The sequence below is a fragment of the Ranitomeya imitator genome, chromosome 1 (genome assembly GCF_032444005.1).
Source record: "Ranitomeya imitator isolate aRanImi1 chromosome 1, aRanImi1.pri, whole genome shotgun sequence".
Classification (NCBI taxonomy): Eukaryota; Metazoa; Chordata; class Amphibia; order Anura; family Dendrobatidae; genus Ranitomeya; species Ranitomeya imitator.
Genome location: NC_091282.1, coordinates 820,075,440 through 820,097,412, shown reverse-complemented (window position 1 = coordinate 820,097,412; position 21,973 = coordinate 820,075,440). Strand labels below are relative to the sequence as shown.

The following is a 21,973-nucleotide window of genomic DNA, read 5'->3' as shown; positions in this document are numbered from 1 at the left end:
CATCATTATGTCTATACTCTGAATATTTATGACTGCTCTGAGATTTAGTTTTTTTTGCCGCAGCTGAATGATTTACATCTGTTAGCCAGGCTGAGTATATGTGGGGATTCCCTAGCAACCAGGCAACCCCCACATGTACTTATGCTGGCTAACAGATGTAAATCATTCAGCTGCGGCAAGAAAAATGAAATCTCCGAGCATTAAAAAATACTCGGAGGACCCCCGAGCATGCTCGGGAAATCTCGAGTAACAAGTATATTCGCTCATCACTAATTACTGCAGGTAATGTATCTATTCTATTCATTTTATCAATCTATCTATTCATTCTATCTATCCTATCAATCTATTTATCAATCTATTTCAAAATTTTCGAATTTTTTTTTTTTCACAAATAAACACAAGTCATATCAAAGCAATGTTATCACTATCATAAAGTACAATATGTCACGAGAAAATAATCTCAGAATCAGTGGGATCCGTTGAAGCGTTCCAGAGTTATGACCTCATAAAGTGACAGTGGTCAGAATTGTAAAAATTGGCTTGGTAAGGAAGGTGCAAACAGGCTTAGGCTTCGGGATGAAGGGGTTAAACAACAATCACAAGACGGATTTCATCAGCAAGGTATCATATTAATCAGTATAACAGCGCTGACCTCACACTGTGTGTAGATTACTGTGCACAATCCTGCGGACAGGTTCCCTTTAATAGCCTGTAAAGGCTGAGCTGATATTAATAGCCTGGGAAGCTCCATGGACATTACCCTTTCCCAGGCTATAAACACCAGCCCTCAGCTGTCAGCTTTCCCTCAGCTGGTTAAGAATACTATGGGGTTCTTTTATTCTATCTTTATTGTATGCTGACAGTTTGGGTGTGAAGTTACTGTACTCGGCTGATGAAATATCAGGTTTCCTATGAGATGGGCGAGTATAAATCCCTCAGCACTCGCATGTCCGTGTGATTTTTCTCGCACCCACTGACTTGCATTGGTGAGTCTCGGCTGTGTCACGCGCCCGTACCCAGAATGCTCCTCCCCCCAATCCCAGGTGAGGAAAAACTTGCGGATGAGCGCGGCCTCACTGACTGTGGCGAGTGCAGAGCGCGGTTTCCTCACATCGCACTTTAGACGCTGATGTGAGCGCAGTCTGATACAGATACTGTATTAGGCTAGGTTCACATTGCGTTAGGGCAATCCGTTAAGCGCATAGCGCTAGCGGATTGCGCTAACGCAATGCTTCTATAGGGTCGGCGTTCACCCTCCCCGCTAGCGCAGATCCCCGATCTGTGCTAGCGAGGAACGGGCCTCGGACGCTGAAAGCAGCGTCCGAAGTCCGTCACAAAAGAACGGCACATCACTAGCGCGTGCCGAAAATGGCATGCGCTAGCGATGCGCTTCAGCTAAAAATAACATTGCTGTCAATGGGTGTGCTAACGGACCCGTTGCACGGCGTTAATTGCGACATTTTCGCCGTGCAACGCAGTCCGTTAGCGTTAACCCATTAACGCAATGTGAACCTAGCCTTACACAGAGGATCAGTGCAGTCACCATGCAGGCCGAGCACTGGCAGAACCCTCTGTGCGCACACAGTGCATGCAGCTCTAACACCACAGCACTGTACTCTGCCACGTCCTCCTTAGGAACCCCCCTCGGTAGAACTGCCGCGCGCTCGCGCACGTATCCCCGGGCATGCGCAGTGCCCTCGCATCGCGCGTTCACGGCCCCGCCTCTTGCGCTCATCGCGGATAGAAGAGGCGGCTGATGCTGCGCCCGGAGCCCGCGGGTGAGAGGTCATGTGACTAGGAAGGAGGGTGGAGGGGACCCGGAATTGCTCACCCTGTGTCTAGCATTGCACGGTGAGCCCGGTGCCGCAGTTCGGTGTCCGTGTGCACGGGAGAGCTGTGGGGCCTTGCTGTGCCCGTGAGGTGCTGCTTCGCCCTCACCGGTGTGGCAGCAATATAGCCTTCTCGGTGTCTGTCAGAGCGGGGCCACCGTCAGGCCCCTGAGGGCTGTGTATGGCGCCACCCTACGGCAAGCAGGCACGTTACACAGCTGGCAGCGGGTCCTCCCCTGTATCTGCACCCTCGGCTCTGCTGAGCGTGCATGTGCCTAGAGGACCCGGGCCAGCAGGAGTGCTGGGCTCTGCCCAGAAATGCCACATGTGGATTAACCCCACTGAGGCTGGCTGATATTCACATCCATGGCTGACACCGCTGATCTATTCCCCCAGTTAGGTGTAATGTGGACTAGGAAGTGTGGAGATGATGTACCAAAATGACTGTCACACTCTTTAGCCCTCTAACAGGAGCACAGTGAATCCTGTGGCCTTTCCGTCAGATGTCCGTGTACTGTGATGCGGACTGGCTGCGGATCTCCTGACCTCTGTCACACATATGCTTAAATGAATATACAAGGCGGTCAGGAGACCCCCGGCCAAGTGAGTTTGTAAAATACATTACATATAGGGCTGTCATATCTGGGTCTGGAGACCTCTCCATCCATCACGGGCTGTATACACTTTAAACCCCAAACTGTTAATATGTGCATGTCGTTTTATGTAAATGAAGGAGTATATCGGAAGCCTCAGTCACTCCGGCTCTATTCCTTGCTCAGTGTTGCGCAGTAAGCTGGGTGTATGTGGCCTGGCGTCATTGGCGCACAGCTCGTACCCAGGGAAGCAGTACAGACATAAGACTCAGCCAGGCGTTACTGCTCCACAACCGAAGTGAAAAACTGCTTCAAATACGGAGTTTCCTGTTAAGTTTTCCTTGTATGAAGAACCTGAAAAAAAAAATGCATGTAGTTGTGTTTTCATGCACAATCTGTGCTGTTAGTGTTCTTTGCAGTGTGTGTATTATAGGCTACGTTCACACTAGCGTTCGGCTAGTGTGCGTCGCACTAGCGTCGGGCGACGCACGCGTCATGCGCCCCTATGTTTAACATGGGGGACGCATGCATTTTTGCTTGTTGCATTTTCCGACACGTGCGTCTTTTTTGACGCTAGCGTCGGACCAAGAAAACGCAACAAGTTGCATTTTTCTTGCGTCCGATTTTCGTCAAAAAACGACGCACGCGTCGAAAAACGCAGCGTTTTTGCGTGCGTTTGCATGCGTTTTTCGGTGCGTTGTGTGTCGCGTCGCCGACGCAGCGGCGCACAACGCTAGTGTGAACGTAGCCATACGTATAGCTTTATGGCATGTACACTTTCTGCAGCCCACATGTTAGTGCTGGCACAGTACATTCGCACTTCGTATGGTTTCACACTTACATTTGGCTGGTCTGCGTATGGCTGCGTACATCCTCCGTTAAGCAAAAAGTTGCGTTCCCGTGCGGTTGGCGGGCACGTCAAAACGCCGCATACGGACGCATCCGCATACAAGGCATGTCCGTGCGTGCCCAATGTTAAAGATAGGTACGCAGGGAAGCGCAGGACGTAGGCGGAGCTTAACAGAGGATGTACGCAGCCATACACAGACCAGCCAAACACAAGTGTGAAGCTAGCCAGTATATACATACACGGCCCTGCCCCACAACATTTCTTACATCTTGCTTCCAGCCTCAACTAGAAAATACATACATTAAAGGGAACCTGTCCCCCCCCCCCCCACCCAGGCGTTTGTAACTAAGGCTACTTTCACACTAGCGTCGTACGACGCAATGCGTCGTGGCGACGTACCGATGCATGCTGTGAAAGCGCAGCACAACGGGGGCAGCGGATGCAGTTTTACAACGCATCCGCTGCCCCATTGTGAGCTGCGGGGAGGAGGGGGCGGAGTTCCGGCCGCACATGCACGATCGGAAATGGCGGACACGACGCACAAAAAAACGTTACATGCAACGTTTTTTGGTGCCGATGGTCCGCCACAACACGACGCAACCGTCGCACAACGGTTTCGACGTGTGGCAATGCGTCGCTAATACAAGCCTATGGAGAAAAACGCATCCTGCAGACAACAGGATGCATTTTTTCTGCAAAGCTACGCATTGCGACATGCGTTGTACGACGCTAGTGTGAAAGTAGCCTAAAAGAGCCACCTTGTGCAGCACAAATGCTGCATTCTGACAAGGTGGCTCTTTTAGTTATGCTCCCTGCACACGCTGAAATAAACGCTTATAAAATGTGCCCCTCCAGCGACCACATAAGGACTTTCCAACGATCACGGCCAGGTCGTATCACTGGTCGTGATCGTTGGAAAGTTGCTGAGTGTGACGGTACCTTTACTCCTGGCTGTTCTATCATTCCATCCCCGGTAAAAAACGCAGCATGTTCATTACTTTTGTGGATTTCCCACTATATTATTGCATTGGGAACCTCCGGAGAAAAACGCATTCGGATTTCTTGCAGAAAATGTCTGGTTTTGTTCAGGAAATTTCTACAAGGAATCCTGACGTGTGCACATAGCCTTAGGGTATGTGCACATGTTGCGGATTCTCTGCGGATCCGCAGCGTTTTATGAGGTGCAGAAACGCTGCAGATTCGCAATTGATTTACAGTACAATGTAAATCAATGAGAAAAAAAAATGCTGTGCACATTTTGCGGAAAATCCGCTGCGGTTTAAAAGAAGTAGCATGTCACTTCTTTTTTGTGAATCTGCAGCGTTTTTGTACCCGTACCATTATAGAAAACCGCAGGGTTAAAAAACGCAGCAAATCCGCAAGAAAACTGCAGCAAAAACGCACAAAAAACGCTGCGGAACCGCCCAAAAAACACAACAAATCCGCAGGTGCGTTTTCTGCCAGGAGAGGCAGAATCCGCACCAGAAATTCCTAAGCCTAATCCGCAACGTGTGCACATAGCCTTAGGGTATGTGCACAGAAAATTCCACAGTCAAATCCGCAACGTGTGCATAGAGCCTTATGGAGAAACAGGAAGTCTCTTTTCCCTGCATGAGTCATGAGTTACTGCAAAAGTCAATTGCTGGGGGAGGGAGCAGCTGGGTCAGGAGTTGAAGAGAGGAATGATAAATACAGGGAAAATAAACTTCCTAATTCTACATAGAATAGAGAAGAATTAGCTGGGTAGAAAGGCAATATGCACAATTGTAAGCACACAGTGCTGTATAATATGATGGTTGCGATATATTAAAGGGAACCTGTCACCCCGTTTTTGAAAGATGAGATATAAATAGTGTGAAATAGGGGCAGAGCTGGGCTTTACATTAGTGTCCTTTTGGTGCCTTTATTCCCCCGGGATGCTGCTGAAATACCTTTGTGAAGTGTCCGTTTTGTCCTGTCAGTCAAGTTGGTCAGGTCGAATGGGCGTTGTAAAATAGCGGTTCCTCCCCCACCTCATGCAATTCCCTGCGAAGTTTAGTTCCGCCGTTGGCGTTATGTTTAGCGCTTGCGCAGTGAATTTGCCTCCGGCAATCTGTGGGCAAAGCATAATTGACATCATTGCGCATGCGCGGGCCTTCACTTTAGCCGGGGTGCCCCGGAAGTTGTCATATCGGCAAAGTGTTATTCTGGATGCCGTATCTCATCCCACACTGCGAGCGTAAGTTTTGTGCCAAGATCGCTCGCCTGCCTTACGCTCGCAGTGTGGGATGAGATACGGCATCCAGAATAACACTTTGCCGATATGACAACTTCCGGGGCACCCCGGCTAAAGTGAAGGCCCGCGCATGCGCAATGATGTCAATTATGCTTTGCCCACAGATGGGCAAAACATAATGCGCAGGCGCCGGAGGCAAATTCACTGCGCAGGCGCTAAGAAAAAGCGCGATCTGTGCTATTCACAGATCGCGTTTACGAAAGACAAGCCGAGAATCAGGGGGAGGAACCGCTATTTTACAACGCCCATTCGACCTGACCAACTTGACTGACAGGACAAAACGGACACTTCACAAAGGTATTTCAGCAGCATCCCGGGGGAATAAAGGCACCAAAAGGACACTAATGTAAAGCCCAGCTCTGCCCCTATTTCACACTATTTATATCTCATCTTTCAAAAACGGGGTGACAGGTTCCCTTTAAGATAAAAGCTTTGATTTGAGTCTTTCTTTCAGTGGTAAATAGTGGCATAAAAAATGTACTTGTGGAAACTTGCATTTTTACCCACATGCACATGTCTATATTCAGGGATCAGTACCAGTTCCCTGTGCAAATGTTAGATGTGCCATCTGTAAGTTCCTGGACAGGCCATGAAAATATGGCACATTTTTCCCACTATTTAACCCCTTTGTGACATGTGCTGTATATGTACAGTGTCATGTCCCTCCCTTTGATGTGGACTCCAGCGCTGAACCCACATCTTTCCTGGCACATGTCAGCTGTTTTGAACAGCTGACGTGTGCCCCTAACAGCTGCGGGTGGAATTGCGATTTCACTAGCAGCTGTTAACCTGTTAAATGCCGCTGTCAATCTCTGACAGCGGCATTTAATGTGATTGCGCCGGAAGCGCGTCACTAATATCGCCCATCAGTGACCCAGTCACATAGCTGGTCACCAATGTGTTGGCATGACAACCAGAGGTCTCCAGCAGACCTCTATGGTTGTCATAGCCAGATTGCTATATAGCAAGTGAGCATTTCTGCTACACACAGGCGATCTGATCATTGCCTGTGTGTACCAGAGGTGATCGGATTATCGCAGCTTCTAGTCTTCCATGGAAACTATTGAAGCAAGTGAAAAGTAAAAATGAAAAAAAAAAAAAGTTCAAATCACCCCCAATTCGCCCCATTCAAAATAAAACAAAAAATAAAAAATACATATTTGGTATTGCCGCATTCAGAATCGCCTGATCTATTAAGCTATAAAAAGAATTAATCGGATCGATAAACGACGTACCGAAAAAGTCAAAACGGCAGAATTAAGTTTTTTGGTCTCCGCAACATTGCATTAAAATGCAAAAATTGGCAAGCAAAAGATGATATCCACACCAAAATCATATAATTAAAAACATCAGCTTAGCATGCAAAAAATATGCCCCACCCAATCACTATGGGTCTCTGAAAATGACTTAATTTATTTAAGAATTTTTTTTTTCACCATTTTAATAAAAAATAACCTAGACATGTTTGGTGTCTATGAACTCGTAATGACCTGAAAAATCATAATGGCTGGTCAATTTTAGCATTTAGTGAACACTGTAAAAAACAAAAACTGGAATGAGTACATCACATGGTAAAACCACCAGTGGTGTTGTTCAAAAGTACAACTCATCCCGCAAAAAAACAAGCCCTCACATGGCCATATTGACGGAAAAATAAAATAGTTATTAGTGATGAGCGAATATACTCGTTACTTGAGATTTCCCGAGTATTTTTTAGTGCTCTGAGATTTAGTTTTCATTGCCGCAGCTGAATGATTTACATCTGTTAGCCAGCATAAGTACATGTGGGGGTTGCCTAGTTGCTAGGGAATCCCCACAGGTAATCAAGCTGGCTAAGAGATGTAAATCATTCAGCTGAGGTGAGGAAAACTAAATCTACGAGCACTAAAAATACTCGGAGGTCACCCGAGCGTGCTTGGGAAATCTCGAGTAACGAGTATCACTAATAGTTATGGATCTGGAAAGAAAGAGCGAAAAACATTGGTGATCCTCGATCACGTGACGGGGTCACCGATGGGCTGGATTTCCGGCGTGAGTTAAATGCCGCCGTCAAAGATTGACAGCGGCATTTAACAGCTTAACAGGTGCAGGTGGATTGCGATTCCACTCACGGCTGTTAGAGGCACATGTCAGCAGTTCAAAACAGCTGAAATGTGCCGGGAAAGATGTGGGCTCAGCGCCGGATCCCACATCAAAGGGAGGGAGTAATTTATTTTATATTTTGATTGGACTTTTATCAATGCAGCAATACCATGTATTTTTTAATAATATAGATGCCTCTCCATTACTAACTCGGAGGCTTGATGTCACCTGACAATACAAAGGTGACATCAACCCCACTAATATGACCCCCACTTGCCACTGCTACAGGGCAAGTGGGAAGAGCCGGACAAAGCGCCTTTTCTGGGCATCGGTGGGCTGACATTTTTCAGCTGGGGGGGCCTATATCAATGGACCCTTACCAGCCTGAGAATACCAGCGCTCAGCTGTGAGCTTTAGCAAGGCTGGTTGTCAAAAATAAGGGGGGGGACCCCATGCCCTTTTTTTATTGTTTATTTAAATTTAAAAAAACAGCATGGGGACCCCTCTATTGTTGGTTATAGAAAATAGGGGTAACCCACGCTGGGTTTTTCATTTATTTAGTTATATCTCAGGCGGCAGGTGAGGAATACCCCCATCCTCCGCTCCTGCTGTCACTGTTCTTAGCGGCAGCAAGTGTAGGTTGATGGGAGTAATAGTCCCAAAAGCCCCCACCTGCTGTCATCATTCTCCTCTGCTGGCGCTGATCGCCGACAGAGCAGGGGAGAATGATGAGAGCCGTCTTCAGCACCTGCCGCCAAGTAACATCGCTTACTGTAGCGCTTCTTCCCTCGGTGCCGACGTGTGTCACACAGATGACATCAATGTGTGTTCTCCGTGTGCGGGACGTTTTGCCGCCCGTGCTGACAATAAGAAGCAGACATGTCTACATGTGGGGAACACGGTCTGTGGAAACACACTGACATGCACAGACCCATTCAGTTGAATGGGTCTACGTGTATACGTGTCTCCAGTACGTGTAAAAGCTGTAACCGCACGTACCGGAAACACAGATGTGTGAAAAAGGCCTAAAAAAGTAAGTTTTGTAAATTTCCTTGAAAAAAGGAAAAATTGCTGCTACAGTTTTAAACCTTCTAGCATCCTAACAAAATATAAGGATATTTTAAAAATGATGCTGATGTAAAGCAATCATGAGCGAAATGTTATTTAATGACTATTTTATTCAGTGTGACTGTCTGGACTAAAGGGATAATCATTCAAAGTTTGAAAATTGCTAATTTTTAGAATTATTTTACACATTTCTGATATTTTTATAAATGCACTTTATTGACACATTTACTATTCACGTACAGTACAACGTGTCACGAAAAAACAGTCTCAAAATCAAAGACCACTGTTAAAGCGTTCTGGAGTTATTACCGTATAAAGTGACACTGACAGATTAAAAAAATTTGGCCCGGTCACTGAGTTAATTTAATGCCAGTCTATGGGGAAATTGTGCACAGAAAACTGACATGCTGCGGATTTGAGAAGCGCACCGCAGGTGACTTTACATAGCGTAAAAGCACAGTGGGCAGAAGGAGATTTCTGTATCTCCCATCCACTTTGTTGGTTCGTTAAAATGCTGTGTTTTAGTATCAGCAAAAATATGCATAGTCACAAACACGATAAAAGCTCAGAATTAGGGTTGAGCGAAACGGATCGTTCATTTTCAAAAGTCGCCGACTTTTGGCAAAGTCAGGTTTCATGAAACCCGACCCGATCCCTGTGTGGGGTCGGCCATGCGGTACGCGACTTTCGCGCCAAAGTCGCGTTTCGTATGACGCGCTTGGCGCCATTTTTTCAGCCAATGAAGGAGCGTGGGCAGAGTGATGACATAGGTCTTAGGGGCGTGGACGCCTATCGTCATCTTGTCGATTGTGCGCAGTAGCGATTTGCAATGTGTAACACCAGCTTTTCTGTTCAGGGACGGAGGGGAGAGAGAGAGAGAAAAAAAAAAAAAATTCCCATTGACTTTGCATTGGGTTTCGTGTTTCGGTCGATCCCCGACTTTTCGCCATAATCGGCCGATTTCACTCGACTCCACTTTAGAGATAGTCGGGTTTCGCGAAACCCGACTCGACCCTAAAAAAGTAAAAGTCGCTCAACCCTACTCAGAATCTGTCAGTGAAAAACAATTGTGTATCAGCAATTCACCATTGACTAATATTGTTAAGAGTGCTTTCCGATAAAAAAAAATCGGATGCATTCTTCTGATTTATATGCTGGTGTCAGCATTTAGAGGGTTATCAGTGAAATAAATTATCCCTACCTTATTGATTGGTGGGTGTCAGCCCCACAGGGGATAAATGGAGTGGTGTTTGAGCATGTGAAGTTCTCCATTCTGCTGAGGATAAAAGTTCCCCAATTTGCTGATTAGGGCGCAGGCAGATAACTGTTCAACACTGACAATCACATTGCAGTGCATGGACTGGGTGGCCGCTCTCCTGGTCTCTCCATTGAAATGCATGCAGTCATTCTCGAGGCAGGAGAGTCTGGCTGGTCTGAGCATTGCAATGTGATCGTTATCTGTATTATATGGTCTCTGACTTCCCTCACTATGGGTCTCTGTGATTAGACCCCCACCGATTGATAAGTTACTTGTGAATCACAACTGCAGGTGACTGTCTAGAGAGCTAGCCGTATACACTAAAGCTCGCCATTATTGGCACCCCTTAATTTTTTTTCATAGACTGCACAATATCTTTAGAAATACAGTATTTTTCAGACTATAAGATGCACCGGACCATAAGACGCACCCCAAATTTTGGGGTGGAAAATACCAGAAAAAAGATTTTTAGAAGATGAGGGTCCGTCTTATTGTCCGAATTTAAGGTATCTTACCTGAGAGCTGGCGGTGGTACAGCGGAGTCACAGAAGGCAGGGTCCCTTCCTTAGGAAGCCGGCGGCGGTTAGAAGTGGGGCAATGCTGTAGTCCCGGGGTGCGATGATTCGTGTCGGCGGTGAGGCAGAGCTAGAGCAGGATCCCATCCTCAGGATGCCAGCAGCGGTTAGAAGTGGGGCAATGCTGTAGTCCCGGGGTGCGATGATTCGTGTCGGCGGTGAGGCAGAGCTAGAGCAGGATCCCATCCTCAGGATGCCAGCAGCGGTTAGAAGTGGGGCAATGCTGTAGTCCCGGGGTGCGATGATTCGTGTCGGCGGTGAGGCAGAGCTAGAGCAGGATCCCATTCTCAGCATGCCGGCGGCAGCAGAAGTGGGGCAATGCTGCAGTCCCCGGGTGCGATGATTCGTGTCGGCGGTGAGGCAGAGCTAAAGCAGGATCCCATCCTCAGGATGCCGGCGGCGGCAGAAGTGGGGCAATGCTGCAGTCCCGGGGTGCGATAATTCGTGTCGGTGGTGAGGCAGAGCTAGAGCAGTATCCCATCCTCAGAATGGCGGTGGCGGCAGAAGTGGGGCAATGCTGCAGTCTCGGGGTGCGATCCTGTGGATCATGGAGCAAGGTCTCTTCTTCAGGATAGCAGTGGCAGAAATGTGACACTGCGGCCCGGTGTCCATGGTGTGCAGAGCCGAGTGTATCACCGGTGGTTTCCTTACGGCCATCTTCCTGAAGCCGTGGGCTGTCGGAGGCCGCGCCTGCACAGATTGAGATCTCGGTGGCCATTTTCCTGAAGCCGAGTGCTGCCGAGATTTCAATCTGTGCACGCGTGGTATCTGGTGGCCATTTTCCTGAAGCCTCTGGCGGCCCACGGCTTCAGGAAGATGGCCGCAGGGAAATCGGTGATGCACTCTGCTCACCGTGGACATCTGGCCGCAGCATTTCTGCCGCCGGCATCCTGAAGAAGCACCTGCTCAGGTGCACTCCGCAGCATCGCTAAACCTCTGCCGCAACCCCCCAGTAAGCCTGCGTTCGCACTAGAAGATGCACACCCCATTTTCCTCCCAAATTTTTTTTTGGGGAAGTGCGTCTTATAGTTCGAAATACACTGTGTGCAGAATTATTAGGCAAGTTGTATTTTGATCACATGATACTTTTTATACATGTTGTCCTACTGCAAGCTCTTCAGTCTTGAGAGCCAACTACCAATTAAGTAAATCAGGTGATGTGCATCTCTGTAATGAGGAGTGTTGTCTAATGACATCAAAACCCTATATAAGGTGTGCTTAATTATTAGGCAACTTCCTTTCCTTTGGAAAAATGGGTCAGAAGAGAGATTTGACGGGCTCTGAAAAGTCCAAAATTGCGAGATGTCTTGCAGAGGAATGCAGCAGTCTTGAAATTGCCAAACTTTTAAGCGTGACCACCGAACCATCAAGCGTTTCATGGCACATAGCCAACAGGGTCACAAGAAGCGTGTTGGGCAAAAAAGGCGCAAAATAACTGCCCATGAATTGAGGAAAATCAAGCGTGAAGCTGCCAAGATGCCATTTGCCACCAGTTTTGCCATATTTCAGAGCTGCAACGTTACTGGAGTAACAAAAAGCACAAGGTGTGGATACTCAGGGACATGGCCAAGGTAAGGAAGGCTGAAAAACGACCACCTTTGAACAAGAAACATAGGATAAAACGTCAAGACTGGGCCAAGAAATATCTTAAGGGTATGTGCACACGTCAGGATTTCTTGCAGAAATTTTCCTGACAAAAACCGGACATTTCTGCCAGAAATCCGCATGCGTTTTTACCGCGATTTTGACGCGTTTTTGATGCGTTTTTTGTGCGTTTTTTCCCAAATGCATAGAATTGCGGGAAAAATGCAGAAAATCCGCAAAAATAATGAACATGCTCATTTTTTTACCGCGATGTTTTTTTTCGCGGAAAAAAACGCATCCATGTGCACAAAAGATGCAGAATGCATTCTAAATAATAGAATGCATAATGTATGTGTTTTTAATGAGTTCTTATAGCGTTTTTAGCGCGAAAAAACGCGAAAAAACCTGAACGTGTGCACATGGCCTAATACTGACTTTTCAAAGGTTTTATGGACTGATGAAATGAGTGTGACTCTTGATGGGTCAGATAGATGGGCCAGAGGCTGGATCAGTAAAGGGCAGAGAGCTCCACTCCGACTCAGATGCCAGCAAGGTGGAGATGGGGTACTGTTATGGGCTGGTATCATCAAAGATGAACTTGTGGGACCTTTTCGGGTTGAGGATGGAGTGAAGCTCAACTCCCAGACCTACTGTCAGTTTCTGGAAGACAACTTCTTCAAGCAGTGGTACAGGAAGAAGTCGGTATCGTTCAAGAAAAACATGATTTTCATGCAGGACAATGCTCCATCACATGCCTCCAACTACTCCACAGCGTGGCTGGCCAGTAAAGGTCTCAAACAATAAAAATGACATGGGCCCCCTTGTTCACCTGATCTGAACCCCATAGAGAACCTGTGGTCCCTCATAAAATGTGAGATCTACAGGGAGGGAAACAGTCCACCTCTCGGAACAGTGTCTGGGAGGCTGTGGTGGCTGCTGCACGCAATGATGATCGTAAACAGATCAAGCAACTGACAATCTATGGATGGAAGGCTGTTGAGTGTCATCATAAAGAAAGGTGGCTATATTGGTCACTCATTTTTTGGGGTTTTGTTTTTGCATGTCAGAAATGTTTATTTCTAAATTTTGTGCAGTTATATTGGTTTACCTGGTGAAAATAAACAAGTGAGATGGGAATATATTTGGTTTTTATTAAGTTGTCTAATAATTCTGCACAGTAATAGTTACCTGCACAAACAGATATCCTCCTAAGATATATAAATCTAAAAAAAACAAAACACTCCAACTTCCAAAAATATTAAGCTTTGATATTTGTGAGTCTTTTGGGTTGATTGAGAACATAGTTGTTGATCAATAATAAAAATAATCCTCTAATATACAACTTGCCTAATAATTCTGCACACAGTGTATATGGTAAATAGAAATGTACCAAAGTTATATCCTCAGAATTTTTCAATTGGTAGTCCAAAGTTTGTTGCTCAAGTACTAAAAGCACAAAGTATTAGGGTATGTGCACACGTATTCCTGAGGTCTGCGGATTTTTCAAAACCGCAGGTAAAATGCACTGCTTTTTACCTGCGGATTTACCGTGGATTTTGTGTGGATTCCAGTGCGGTTTTACACTTGCGGTTTTCTATTATGGAGCAGGTGTAAAACTGCTGCGGATTCCGCACAAAGAATTGACATGCTGTGGAATGTAAACCGCTGCGTTTCTTTGCGTTTTTTTCCGCAGCATGTGCACTGCGGATTGCGTTTCCCATAGGTTTACATTGTACTGTAAACGCATGGGAAACTGCTGCGGATCCACAGCAAAATCCGCAGCGTGTGAACATAGCCTAAATAAGCTCCATGCAAAGATTAGCCTGTCTGCATGTACTTTTGTAAGGCAGAATTCTGGTGCACACACATGTGAATCTGATTTAAAGGGAACTTGTCATCTGATTTCTGGTTCCTGAACCATGGGCAGGCGGAGTCAGAGGCTGGCTACTAACGCACCTTAGTGTTCTGCCGTTACAATAGAGCACATGCACATAGAGCAATCCTATTGCTTATACCGTCAGGCTTTACTGTAACTTGGGGCTATTCACACAGCTCTCTTCTGATATTGTATTTAAACTGACTTGAAACGGTACAAATTCCAGAAATTAGCATAATTAACAAAAAAGGAATAAATGTTGTATGTACTCTACTACGCCATGGCATGTAACGGTGCCGCCGGCCCCATGTAGAGCCAGTGTCAGTCAGTGCCGGGGTCGCGGCTACAGCTGCTACACTGTATACTCGGAGCAATGACTGAACCAGCACCGCCCCTATTACAGAAGCTGAACGCTGGCGGGGAGAATAAGGATCATTTTCTCCCCACTGCATGCAGGCGCTGGGCACCATAATAACGCTGTTAACCTACAGGTTAACAGCATTGTCTCTGACAGGTTCCCTTTAACATGCCCATTGTGCTCAGTGTACACCTGCATGATCAGTGACAAATCCGTCTCTGGTTGATCACATCTTTGATGACACAAAGCATTATTTGTCATCAGCACTTCCCCTCTTATACAATTGTTATGGAAACTCGGGGAGGAATGTGCCCATGAATGATCATTTGTACAAAGCTGCCCAGGATTCTTGAAATCTGTAGATGCGAATACATGAACACACACTGACTTACTATATCGTCAATCTCTTTTGATTACAGGCAATTTATTTGCGTGTTTGTAATTTTTTGTGATTCATGCTCCCAAACCATTGGTAGAATGAAGCAGACGATGGTCGTGTGATTGCACCCGTGGATATTTTCCTCTGAAATTTCAGAAAAAAACAAATTTAGGGTATGTGCACACGTCAGGTTTTTTTCCTGACAAAATCTGGAGAATTCTGGCAGAAAATCGCGTTTTTTTCCGCGCGGATTTATCGCGGTTTTTGCGCGGTATTTTTGCGGATTTTTTGCGTTTTTTTTTTTCTTGAAAGTCATTTTGGCTTAGAAATCCGCAAAAAATCCGCAAAAAGAATGAGCATGTCCATTTTTTTTGCGGAATGCGTTTTTTTTTGCGGTAAAAAACGCATCCATCTGAACAAAAAATCCGGAATGCATTCTAAATGATAGGATGCATATTTTTAGCGTTTTTGATGCGGAATTACAGCGTTTTTATAGCGAAATTCCGCAAAAAAAAACGCTAAAAATCCGGACGTGTGCACTTACCCTTGAAGGGAACCTGTCATGTGAAAAAAAAAAAAAAGCGATTAACCTGCAGATACAGTGTTAATCTGCAGATTAATAGTGTTCTGAAGCTGCACTGAGATCCCCGCTGCTGGTAGGAAATTAACTCTATTTCTCCCGGCAGCCTTCGGCTTCCAGTCATAGGGGTGGTGCTGGTGTGGTATTAGTGACTGCTCAGTAAGCACAAGTCCTGGATGCAGGTCCTGGGCTGTTTCTCCACACCCAGATCCCTTTGACTTGTGCTCACAAATAGCGAGAGCCCTTAGGGTACCGTCACACAGTGCAATTTTGATCGCTACGACGGCACGATTCGTGACGTTCGAGCGATATAGTTACGATATCGCAGTGTCTGACACGCTCCTGCGATCAGGGACCCCGCTGAGAATCATACGTCGTAGCAGATCGTTTGAAACTTTCTTTCGTCGTCTAGTGTCCCGCTGTGGCGGCATGATTGCATGGTGTAACATATATCGTATACGATGTGCGCATAGTAACCAACGGCTCCTACATCGCACATACGTCATGAAATTATCGCTCCAGCGTCGTAGATTGCAAAGTGTGACAGCAGTCTACGACGCTGGAGCGTCACGGATCGTACCGTTGTAGCGATGAAAATTGCACTGTGTGACGGTACCCTTACACTGAAGGCGAGAATCTGCTGGGAATTGCCTCAGACTAGTCATCCAATACACATGGTCCCTGGCCGGCTTTTCAAGGGACGGTATGTTTTCTCTGAAATGCCAGCGTTTCAAAGTAAAATGTACACCGCCACAATTCCACAAGCAGTGTTTGATTTGTGCTGCCAGTGGTGGAGAATACATGAATCAGAGGACAGGTTTAGGTTACGTGCCCACCATCAGGAATAGCGACTTTTTTTTACTCTTCTTTTCACTGCGTCCAAAAAGCTGCTCTCTAATTGCCGCACTTGTTTGTCAGTAGATGCGGATTTACTGCATGTACTGACATTCTATTCTTCAGAATGCGCAGAAATTGACATGCTGCGGCTCGGAGACCCGCACCGCGGGTGAGTTTACACAGCGTTAAATAGAAGCACAGTGGATGGGATTTCTATAAATCCTATCCACTGTGCTTGTAATGTAGAAGGCAGCGTCCTGGACGCAGCAAAATTACACTGCGTCCAAAATGCTTCTATTCCTCAGCATGGGCACGCAGCTTAATGAATGTATTTCTAATTGTAATTGATAGAGATGGATTCGTACTGCATAAAACTAGCACATTCTGTGACTAATATTCCCTATATAGCTCAGTACCATACATGGTAATAAGGCTGGTGTGGCCACTAGGGGGCAACAGTAACTAAGGTTAGATGTGTTCTGCTGCAGCGCTTCCTGGAGATGTGTGAATGATGTGACGTTAGGAGCAGGGCACACTGATTTGCTATTTATATACTGAACATTTATCTTAGAGAAAATAGTTTTCAGTTGCTTATATGTAGTGTAAATTTCTAGAAGCTGCAAACAAATTGTGGTTCTCTTGTGTCCTTATTTTTATGCCAAGGATATTATATATAACTAGATGGTGGCCCGATTCTAACGTATCTGGTATTCTAGAATGTGTAGGTAGTATATAGCACAGGCTACGTACTATATTGCACAGTGACGTATATAACATAGCTACGTAGTATGTAACACAGCGTACGTAGTATATAGCAGATCTGCGTAGTATATAACACAGCCACATAGTATATAACATAGCCACGTAGTGTATTGCACAGCTACGTAGTGTATTGTACAGGTACGTAGTATATTGGCCAGCCACGTAGTATATAGCAGACCTACGTAGTATATTGTAGAGGCACGTAGTATATTGGACAGTCACGTTGTATATTGCACAGTCACGTTATACAGTGGGGCAAAAAAGTATTTAGTCAGTCAGCAATAGTGCAAGTTCCACCACTTAAAAAGATGAGAGGCGTCTGTAATTTACATCATAGGTAGACCTCAACTATGGGAGACAAACTGAGAAAAAAAAATACAGAAAATCACATTGTCTGTTTTTTTATCATTTGTTTTTGCATATTATGGTGGAAAATAAGTATTTGGTCAGAAACAAACAATCAAGATTTCTGGCTCTCACAGACCTGTAACTTCTTCTTTAAGAGTCTCCTCTTTCCTCCACTCATTACCTGTAGTAATGGCACCTGTTTAAACTTGTTATCACTATAAAAAGACACCTGTGCACACCCTCAAACAGTCTGACTCCAAACTCCACTATGGTGAAGACCAAACAGCTGTCAAAGGACACCAGAAACAAAATTGTAGCCCTGCACCAGGCTGGGAAGACTGAATCTGCAATAGCCAACCAGCTTGGAGTGAAGAAATCAACTGTGGGAGCAATAATTAGAAAATTGAAGACATACAAACCACTGATAATCTCCCTCGATCTGGGGCTCCACGCAAAATCCCACCCCGTGGGGTCAGAATGATCACAAGAACGGTGAGCAAAAATCCCAGAACCACGCGGGGGGACCTAGTGAATGAACTGCAGAGAGCTGGGACCAATGTAACAAGGCCTACCATAAGTAACACACTACGCCACCATGGACTCAGATCCTGCAGTGCCAGACGTGTCCCACTGCTTAAGCCAGTACATGTCCGGGCCCGTCTGAAGTTTGCTAGAGAGCATTTGGATGATCCAGAGGAGTTTTGGGAGAATGTCCTATGGTCTGATGAAACCAAACTGGAACTGTTTGGTAGAAACACAACTTGTCGTGTTTGGAGGAAAAAGAATACTGAGTTGCATCCATCAAACACCATACCTACTGTAAAGCATGGTGGTGGAAACATCATGCTTTGGGGCTGTTTCTCTGCAAAGGGGCCAGGACGACTGATCCGGGTACATGAAAGAATGAATGGGGCCATGTATTGTGAGATTTTGAGTGCAAACCTCCTTCCATCAGCAAGGGCATTGAAGATGAAACGTGGCTGGGTCTTTCAACATGACAATGATCCAAAGCACACCGCCAGGGCAACGAAGGAGTGGCTTCGTAAGAAGCATTTCAAGGTCCTGGAGTGGCCTAGCCAGTCTTCAGATCTCAACCCTATAGAAAACCTTTGGAGGGAGTTGAAAGTCCGTGTTGCCAAGCGAAAAGCCAAAAACATCACTACTCTAGAGGAGATCTGCATGGAGGAATGGGCCAACATACCAACAACAGTGTGTGGCAACCTTGTGAAGACTTACAGAAAACGTTTGACCTCTGTCATTGCCAACAAAGGATATATTACAAAGTATTGAGATGAAATTTTGTTTCTGACCAAATACTTATTTTCCACCATAATATGCAAATAAAATGTTAAAAAAACAGACAATGTGATTTTCTGGATTTTTTTTTCTCAGTTTGTCTCCCATAGTTGGAGTCTACCTATGATGTAAATTACAGACGCCTCTCATCTTTTTAAGTGGTGGAACTTGCACTATTGCTGACTGACTAAATACTTTTTTGCCCCACTGTATATTGCCCAGCTACATCGTATATAGCACAGAGATGTAGTATGTAACGAGCCCACGCAGTATGTAACGCAGACCACGTAGTATATAGCAGACCCACGTAGTATATTGTAGAGGCACGTAGTATATTGGACAGTCACGTTGTATATTGCCCAGCTACATCGTATATAGCACAGAGATGCAGTATGTAACACAGCCCACGTAGTATATAGCAATGTGGCCATTATATGCATGGTTAAAAAAGACTTAAAATAAAAAATAAACATATACTCACCTTCCGAAGGCCCGTTGAAGTCCTGGCGCCTGTGTGCCGTGCACGCGGCAGCTTCCGGTCCCAGGGTTGGTATGAGCGCAGGACCTGTAATGACATCACGGTCACATGACCGTGATGTCATGCCAGGTCCTTCTCGCATAGCATCCTTGGCATCGGAACCGGCCGCTTGCACTGCCGCGGACAGCGGGCAACATACGAGGATGAGAATAACCTTTTTTTTTATTATTATTATTTGTAACATTAGATCTTTTTACTATTTATGCTGTATACGCAGCATCAGTAGTAAAAAGTTGGTCACACAGGGTTAATGGCTGCATTACCGGAGTGCATTACACCACGCTCCGGTAACGCTGGCATTATCCATGTGTGAGGGCTGAATGGAGGGGAGTATGGAGCGGGCACTGACTGACTGCGGGGAGGAAAGAGCGGCCATTTTGCCACCGGACTGTGCCTGTCGCTGATTGGTCGTGGCAAAACGCCCATGACCAATCAGCGATTTGGATTTCCATGACACAGAGGCCGCGACCAATGAATATCCGTGACAGACAGAAAGACAGACAGACGGAAGTGACCCTTAGACAATTATATAGCAGATACCATAGCATGGCAATGAATAAGAGTGTAGAGCTTGAATTTGTGAAGAACGATCTAAAATTGGCCACACTTTAATTTTTACAGCAAAGTGCATGGGCCTGAGCTGCGGCACTACTAAAGGTAAGGTGCTGTGCCTGGCAGTGTATTGCCCGCTGAGCGGATCCCCTGCGGTGCCTGGCGTTATGGCCTGTCCGGAACATAGCAGTTCTTCCCTTTCAATTAGACTTCTGCCAAAAGCTCAGCAGCCATTCAGAGAGCTCAGCAACTCTGCCAGTGTTAACAGAACTCCTCAGAGCTGCCCAGCTCACTAGTTGGTTTAGCCACTTCAAGACCAGGCACACTTTGGGGGTTTTCATACATGTGGTTTAAAGAGCTGTAAAAAAGAAAAAAAAACTCATTCAGATATTCAAATCATTTTTGGATCTTTTTTGTGGGACCTAATTTTTTTTAATACTGTTTTGTTACCCATCCCCCCCCCCCCCTCTATCTGACAATAGCTATAGGAAATTAAAGGAAACTTTTGTCTTTTATTTAATATTTCTTCTTTATGACCCCAAAAGACAACTAAAATACATTATTTAAAATCTGTTTCCCCACTTTGTAACACAATTACCGTAATATATTGTACATGTTTTTGTAACAACAATTGAATTGGCAGCGTTTTCTTTTCTTTTTCTTTTTTTCATGCTTTGTGTCCCACATAATCTCATAGAACATCTTGTGGGAGCATTTCAATATATATATATATATATATATATATATATATATATATATATATATATATATATATATATATATATATATATATATATATATATATATATATATATACAATTAGTCTAATTTCCCATCTTACCACTTACTTGGAGTAGGTATATTGGTATCAGCTACAGGGGAAAATCAGCGAGCTGACTGGGTTTCCTAGACCCCTGCGGCGATCACATGACCATAGTTTCTTTAAAGTAACGAGTCTTCTGCCATTTCTATTGGGAGTGCAGCTATGTCTTACAGCTGATATACTAGGCAGTGATGTTTTACAATGTCACTGCAGTGTAGAACTCGGACTGTCCTGTCATTTACAGCCTGTGGGCACTCCAGAAGTAGGTAATGAACGTAACCGCAGTTCTTATGCCTTCCTCATTCTTGGGGAGGGAATCTACCACTCCAGAGCCCTTTTATAAGCAAGGCAAAATTGGCAGTTTGCAGGAGCGCAGAGGAGTAGCTGCAGCGGGTTATTTTATCAACTTCACTTGGCATGTTAGTTGGGTCAGCAGAGCCATTAATAATTATGATGAAGGGAACTGACGTATAAAATATGGACAGTTATTATGCACTGCTGTGGGATTGCCATCAATGAATGCCACAATTAAGATCAATTTCACACCCCCCAAAAATTATACACTGCTCAAAAAAATAAAGGGAACACTAAAATACCACATCCTAGATATCACTGAATGACTTATTTCAGTTGTAAATCTCTATTCATTACATAGTGGAATGTGTTCAGAACAATAAAACCTAAAAATGATCAATGTAAATTAAAATGAATATCCCATGGAGGTCTGGATTTGGAATGATACTCAAAATCAAAGTGGAAAATGAAGTTGCAGGCTTATCCAACTTCAGTGGAAATGCCTCAAGACAAGGAAATGATGCTCAGTTGTGTGTGTTGCCTCCATGTGGCTGTATGACCTCCCTACAAAGCCTGGGCATGCTCCTGATGAGGCGGCGGATGGTCTCCTGAGGGATCTCCTCCCAGACCTAGACTAAAGCATCACCACTTCCTGGACAGTCTGTGGTGCAACGTGATGTTGGTGGATGGTGCGAGACATGATATCCCAGATGTGTTCAATCGGATTCAGGTCTGGGGAACAGGCAGGCCAGTCCATAGCTTCAATGCCTTCATCTTGCAGGAACTGCTGACACACTCCAGCCACATGAGGTCTGGCATTGTCCTGCATTAGGAGGAACCCAGGGCCAACCGCACCAGCATATGGTCTCACAAGGGGTCTCATCTTGGTACCAAATGGTAGTCAGGCTACCTCTGGCCAGCACATGGAGGGCTGTGTGGCCCTCCAAAGAAATGCCACCCCACACCATTACTGACCCACTGCCAAACCGGTCATGCTGAAGGATGTTGCAGGCAGCAGATCGCTCTCCACGGCGTCTCCAGAATCTGTCACGTCTGTCACAAGTGCTCAGTGTGAACCTGCTTTTATCTGTGAAGAGCACTGGGTGCCAGTGGCAAATTTGCCAATCCTGGTGTTCTGTGGCAAATGCCAAGCGTCTTGCACGGTGTTGGGCTGTGAGCACAACCCCCATCTGTGGACGTCGGGCACTCAGACCAT

At 45.6% G+C, this 21,973-nt stretch overlaps 1 protein-coding gene across 2 annotated transcripts in view; it reads left to right on the top strand.

Annotated features, from left to right (window-relative positions):
* Positions 1 to 1,667: 1,667 nt before the first annotated feature.
* Positions 1,668 to 21,973, top strand: part of GNG7 (G protein subunit gamma 7) — a 65,908-nt gene continuing 45,602 nt past the window's right edge. Inside the window, exon 1 of one of the 2 annotated variants that reach the window (XM_069740129.1) lies at positions 1,668 to 1,778. The gene's annotated coding sequence lies outside the window, so the exon portion shown is untranslated. Of the gene's footprint in view, positions 1,852 to 21,973 lie in introns of both variants that reach the window. The other variant, XM_069740138.1, reaches the window with a different exon arrangement.